Raw genomic sequence first — 6,846 nt, 5'->3', positions numbered from 1 at the left:
GGTTAAAGTTTTTGGGGTTTGGGGAAGAAACCAGAGAGTCAGGTAGAGTATTCCAGACATTGACCACTCTGTTGCTGAAATCATTTTTCCTGCAATCAAGTTTAGCGCGGTTTACCTTGAGTTTGTATCTATTGAGTGCTCTTGTATTGTTATGGTTGAAGCTGAAGTATTCATTAACAGGTAGAACATTGCAATATATAATTTTATGTACTATACTTAGATTGGACCAAAGGCAGCGTAGTTCTAGATTTTCTAGGTCTAGAATTTCAAGTCTGGTGGCATAAGGTATTCTGCAACAACTAGAGGAATGGAGAACTCTTCTTGTGAAATATTTCTTGATTTTCTCAATTGTATTAATATCAGATACATAATGCGGGGTCCAGACTGATGAGCTGTATTCAAATGTTGGTCTAGCAAATGTTTCGTATGCTGTAGTTAGTAGTGTGATATTACCAGAAAAAAGCTACGCAGGATTAGGTTAACAACTCTTAATGCCTTTTTGGCTATGTAGATACCGTGGGCTTTAGCACTTAGATCATTAGAAATGAGTACTCCAAGGTCCTTGATAGTGTTTGGATCCTCAACAAGATCTTGACTATTTAGCTTGTATTTTATTTTCTGATTTTTTTTGCCAATATGTAGGACAGAGCATTTATTTGTTGAGATTTGAAGTTGCCATTTGTTTGACCATTCTGATACATAGTCAAGGTCTTTTTGAAGGGTAGCAGTATTGTCAGTGGTGTTGAATAGCTTTACATCATCAGCGAAGAGAACGCAGATGCTCTTGATATGATCACAGTGGTCATTTATGTAGAGTATGAAAAGAGTTGGTCCTAAAACACTGCCTTGGGGGACACCACTGTTGACAGGTACAGAATTTGATAGGATGCTCCCAATTTTGACCATTTGTTGTCTGTTTGACAGGAATAATTCTATCCAGTTATGCAGTTGTCCAGAGATACCATAAAATTTTAGTTTTAGGAGTAGTTTGTTGTGTACCACTGCATCAAAGGCTTTACAAAAGTCTATGCTTGGCCAGTGTCTGACGCATCCAGCCCATGGGCCAGGAGTTTGACACCCCTGCTTTAAAAGAACAAATAATGGAGATTTGGACATTTAGCACAGATAATTAAATTCTTGCTTATGTTGTTAGAACAATCTAATGTTTTAAATATAATGTTTTCCATGGATAATTTCTAATCAAAGATACACTTAGCACAACTGTACAATCAGGGTAATTCCTTTGTACACTTGTAGATATTATGTTTCTGTAGCCATTATTTTTTCTTCTTTTTTACTTTGCTTGTTATTTGCCCTTTGGTTTTCTTTTTAAAAAGCTAAGTAAATAAATGGTTACAGGCAATCTCAGAAGATCTCAACAACACAACAGGTTTTTAACACATCACTAATTGCTAAGATACTTGTAACATAGTGGTGTCAAACCAGAGGTGGTATTCAGTAGGTTCTGACCAGTTCTGGAGAACTGGTAGCAGAAATTTTGAGTAGTTTGGAGAACCGGCAAATCCCACCTCTGACTGGAGATTTTACAGTCTCCTTTCCCTGCCACGCCCACCAAGCCACGCGCACAGAACCGGTAGTAAAAAAAAATTGAATCCCACCACTGTGTCAAACTTGCAGCCCATGTGCACCCCCAGTTTAGCGAAGGGGGAAAAAGTCCTGCTATGTTACATGACGACAATGTGACAACGTGAGTTTGACACCCCTGTGTAACCTGATCTGCATTGCCAACTATCTTTCCTTCCTTTTCACCCCATTTCATCCTGGTTTATCCATCCTATCTCATTCGAACCAGTCTTTAAAGTGAGCTGTATGAAAACTTATGCCTGCCCCAGGCAGCATTCCCAATCTTAGAGGTTTGTGGGAGTTATAATCTAAAAGGCCTGGATTGTAACTCCAGGTTGTAAATGGCTGGCCCACATTGATTGCCCCCTATTAGCTGTCTAAACTTTTGGACATGAAAATTTCCCACCTCAACTTGCATATATCCAAGGTTGGAATGCAGAATATTCTGAGCACAATACAAGAGTTCTGCCACTTAGTTATGACTGGAGAAGAGCTACAAAAAGAGAGAGACAGAAAGAAAATCATTCCTTCCTAGGCATGCTGCTTGGCCTTTAAATGTAAAACAGCTAGAGACCATGTGTGCCTGTAACAGAATGTTATTGATCCAGCGTCTATGGAGATTCTCAGCCATCCAGGTCAAGGTTGTCCCAAATGTTAAGTTCGGTCGGTGGGTCCCAAGGATAGTCGAGGCATGGGTAGTGAACAACAGCTCTTTATTAAGCAAATAGATTCCGAGACAAAACCCTGGCGCGCGGCAGCTCTTTTTATAGAGCTGGCCGTGGCTAGGCAGCCAATGACAACTGTTTGAGTTTGCCACGCTTGGTTTTAGCCAATCGCGGCAAACCCTGTAATAGCCAATCAGTAACGTTCAAGCCGTCCAATCACGATCCGGCTTGTCTGGACCAATAGGAACACAGGGTTTCAAGCCTGCTAATATGGAACACCCCTCCCCTCTTGGTTCCATCCAAGGGGCGGGGTAACGTAGTCACATAAGTAGGCAGGTCTTCGGACCTGCCTACTTGACTTGCACTGTTCATAATGTCTCTGGTCATCGTTGGGTTCGAACGGGCTCCGTGTCGCTCTCAAACCTCTCGCTGGAACCACCTGGAAGGGTGAGCTGGGCCTGTAGCTGTGACTCCCGCCTGGTGTATCTGGGTTGGTCGAGTCGCTCGATCCGTTGCTCTCGCCTGGACTCTCTGGGCTGGTTGAGCTTGTCCGGCTGCAACTTCCAGGTGACGCACCCGTCTGCCTCGGTTCCCTGTTTGCAGGTGAGTATTGCTGGATAAATGTTTGATTTTTATTTAATGTGTGTTGGGGGTGTTCTGCTGGCGCAGATACCGGCTCTTTTTCTAAGTTTAAGGTTCCCCCCCCCCCCCTCTGATTTCTTGGTTAGAGTCAGTGAGGGGAAAAGTGGCCAGTCTAGATCGTAGCTGGTCAATGTGCCGTTTCCAGTTCCTACTGTCAGTGGTCTGGAGCTGGTAGGAGCGGGGGCCGGTGACTTGGATGATCTTTGCCGGTAGCCATAGTGGGTCCCCAGTAAAGTTTTTTGCGAAGACAGTGTCTCCCACATTGAAAGCTCGGTGTCGGCTTGTAGATCCAGGGGGTTTCTCTGGAGTGTAAGTAGGGTGCAAACGGTCTAGAGGTGACCGGAGTCTTCTGCCCATGAGCAATTCTGCTGGGCATTTGTTCGTGGTAGAGTTGGGTGTGATGTGTTGTATTAAGAGCATTTTGCTGATTTTTTCGTCGATGTTGCCATGTTCAATTCTTTGGATAGTTTTCTTTGTGAACTGAACCATGCGTTCAGCCTGCCCATTCGCCGCCAGGTGAGCGGGCGATGTCAATGCGTGTCAGATGCCACGGTCTGCCAAGTATTGCTCAAACGCCAATGCAGTAAATTGAGGTCCATTGTCAGATACTATCACATCTGGCAGACCATGTGTGGCGAAAAGTTTGTTCAATTTTTTGATGACGGCTTCTGTGGTGGTTGTCTTCATTTTGCTAACTTCGAGCCAATTCGAATAGGCATCAACAGTGATTAAAAAGGTATGTCCTTTGGTTGGCCCCGCGAAGTCAATATGGATTCGCGACCAGGGGCCTCTGGGGGTTTCCCATTCCAGCGGTGGAGCTGCGGGGGGAGCCGAGCGGGTTTCTTGGCATCTGCTGCAACCGGCGACCCAAGTCTCTATTTGTTTGTCCATGCCTGGCCACCATGTGTAGCTTCTGGCCAAGGCTTTCATTCTCACAATGCCCGGGTGCCCGTCATGCAGCATCTTTAGGACTTTTTTTTTGTAATATTTCTGGTATAACCACCCGGTCTCCCCACAGAATGCACCCTCTTTGTGAAAAAGTTCGGTTTGCCGGTTTTTAAATGGTTTAAAGAGTTCATTTTTTTCACTTTCCGGCCAACCCCTCTCCATCCAGCTGAGGACTCGCGCCAATCATTTGTCCCTTTTTGTTTCACGGGCAATGTCTTGTGCTTTCAGTGGTGGCGTGGTTATTGTTTCTATTTGTAAAATAGATAAGGTGGGTGCTGGGTCGTCTAAGACATCTGGTAGGGGGGATCGGCTTAAAGCATCAGCGTGCGAGATGGTCTTGCCGGGCCGATGTGCTAATTGATAATTATAAGCGGCAAGAAATTCAGACCATCTTGTCATCCTAGGTGACAGGATGTTTGGAGTGGGTTTGTTCCCGGCCAAAATACCTAGTAGGGGTTTGTGGTCCGTAATAATCGAAAAAGTCCTACCATAAATGTAGTCATGGAATCTTTTCACTGCGGAGACGATGGCTAGGGCTTCTTTGTCCAGCTGGCTGTAGTTCCTCTCCGGCTTGGACAGCGTTCTGGAGAAGAATGCGATGGGGGCTTCTTCCCCATTCAGCAAGGTGTGGCTTAGTATTGCCCCGACGCCAAAAGGTGATGCGTCGCATGTGACAGTCAGCGGTAGGGTTTCGTTATACTGAATAAGGACTGCGTCGGAAGTTAAAAGATTTTTTATCTGTTGGAAAGCACGTTCCTCTCGCCTTCCCCAGATCCAGGATGCCGTTTTATCCAGGAGTCTATGCAGATGTTACCTAGTCAGGTAATGAAACGTCTGCAAGCAAACCACCAAACTCGGATTCTCTCTCCCCCGGGTCCTTGAAAAAGTGTTTGTGCTTGAAACTTGTCCCTGGTACAAAAAAGGTTGGGGACCACTGATCTAGTCTCCTTGGGCTGTTGCCTCGACGCCGGGGGCTGAAGCTTCTTTTATTGCGGCATACTTTAGCAATATGCCCCCGCTTCTCGCAATGTCGGCAAACAGCGTCTAGGAACTTGCATTCAGAGCGCGGGTGATTTCCTTCGCAGCCGGCACACTGGTACCCCGACTTATGACCGCGCTGGTCTCGCCGATCGTGTTCTGACTGAAGTCAGTGAATTTCTTCTTCTTCGCTGTCAGATGGGGATTCGACGTCGCCATGGTGGGTGGTGGCTGCGAGTTTTTCTGGTGTGGTAGTTGCCTCGCCAGTCAATTGACGATCGGTTCCATTTGAACGCCGCATTCTGGCTGCTGATTTGCAGGTAGCTTCGGCTGTAGTTGCTTTAGCTATGGCGTCGGCGAGGGAGATGTCACCCTTGGCCATTAGTCTGCTTTGGAGTGCCGGGTCTTTCAGGCCGAGAACGACCCAGTCTCGCATGGCCTCATCCAGGTTCACGAATCCGCACAAGCCTCCAAGGTCCCTCAGGTCGGCCACGAATTCACCAATGCTTTCGCCCTCGCGCTGGTCTCTTTGGTAGAAATCATGCCTTTGGATAAGAGTTGGTACGGCCGGAGCATAGTGGTTTTTGAGGATGGGAGCCAGGTTGTCCCAATCCATTGTCTTGACGTCTGCGGGCTTCGCTAGTGCCTTGGCCATTTTAAAAACGGCGGGCCCGCAGTGCGTCAGAAATACCGCCCGTTTCTTGCTGCTGGTGGCGTCTTTCAAATTGTTCGATTCCAAGAACATTTGGAAACGATCAATGTAGGACTCCCAGTCCTCGCTGGCTGGGTTGAATGGTGTGGGCGGCGTGGTGCTGCTGGCCATTTCGCTGGTCGTCTTAGCGCCGTTTGCCACATGCTGGAAAGTCTTGTTGTCTCAGAATCCCACCTTCGTCGCCAGTGTTAAGTTCGGTCGGTGGGTCCCAAGGATAGTCGAGGCATGGGTAGTGAACAACAGCTCTTTATTAAGCAAATAGATTCCAAGACAAAACCCTGGCGCACGGCAGCTCTTTTTATAGAGCTGGCCGCAGCTAGGCAGCCAATGACAACTGTTTGAGTTTGCCGCGCTTGGTTTTAGCCAATCGCGGCAAACCCTGTAATAGCCAATCAGTAATGTTCAAGCCATCCAATCACGATCCGGCTTGTCTGGACCAATAGGAATGCAGGGTTTCAAGCCTGTTAATATGGAACACCAAAGATGCTTTTTTTTCAAGAGGCAACTGTACTTTCTGGTTCTTCTTTGAAGATGTTTCACTTCTCATCCAAGAAAATTCAGCTAGATTTTCTCTTCAAATATATTAAGTCTAATGTTTATGTCAAATATATTGAATGCCTATTAGCACTCATTCTGCATGGTGACAAATACTTTACGAGCCCTTTTTCTAAACAGCACATTCAGCTTCTTAGTATTCTTCTAGTACTCTATCTTCAAAAATATATATTTTAAAAGAGTTCCTGCTGAATTCAGATCTACAAGAGGGGGTGCATTTTACCTTCCTAAATTAAAAAAAAAAGGCCAAGAGAGAAGATATGATTAGTGTTAGATCAGGTAGATCGGTCCCAATCAGAGACGCGAGACCAGTGTACTTCAAGCTCTTTATTTCATTGTATAAACCTGTACAAGAACTTGGAGCCGCAGCAGCCCTTCATATAGGGATTGCTCGCGGCTTGTCGGCCAATGAGAGTACTTTGAATCTCCCGCGATTGGCTCAGCCAATCGCGGTCGATTCCAAGTAAGCCAATCACAGTTGTTTGAGTAGGCCAATCAGAATGCAGTTCGTGTGGACCAATCAGAATTTACCTTTTGGAGTATGTTAATACAGAACAATTAGCTTCTGCTCTGATCAGCAACTTCATACCACCTATTAGGTTAGTCATAGCCCATATAATGACAACAATCATGAGCTAAGGCTTATTATACAGATGGAGTAGACCCAGAGGTGGGATTCTACTGGTTTGGCCCAGTTCTATAGAACCGGTAGCTCCGAAGAACAGCTGACACCGAACCGGTTCACTCCAAAGATCTTCTTTC

This window comes from Notechis scutatus, chromosome 2, assembly GCF_049901735.1.
Source record: "Notechis scutatus isolate UNSWTSFEM ecotype Mainland chromosome 2, rNotScu1.2, whole genome shotgun sequence".
NCBI lineage: Eukaryota > Metazoa > Chordata > Lepidosauria > Squamata > Elapidae > Notechis > Notechis scutatus.
This window is presented reverse-complemented; position numbering follows the sequence as displayed.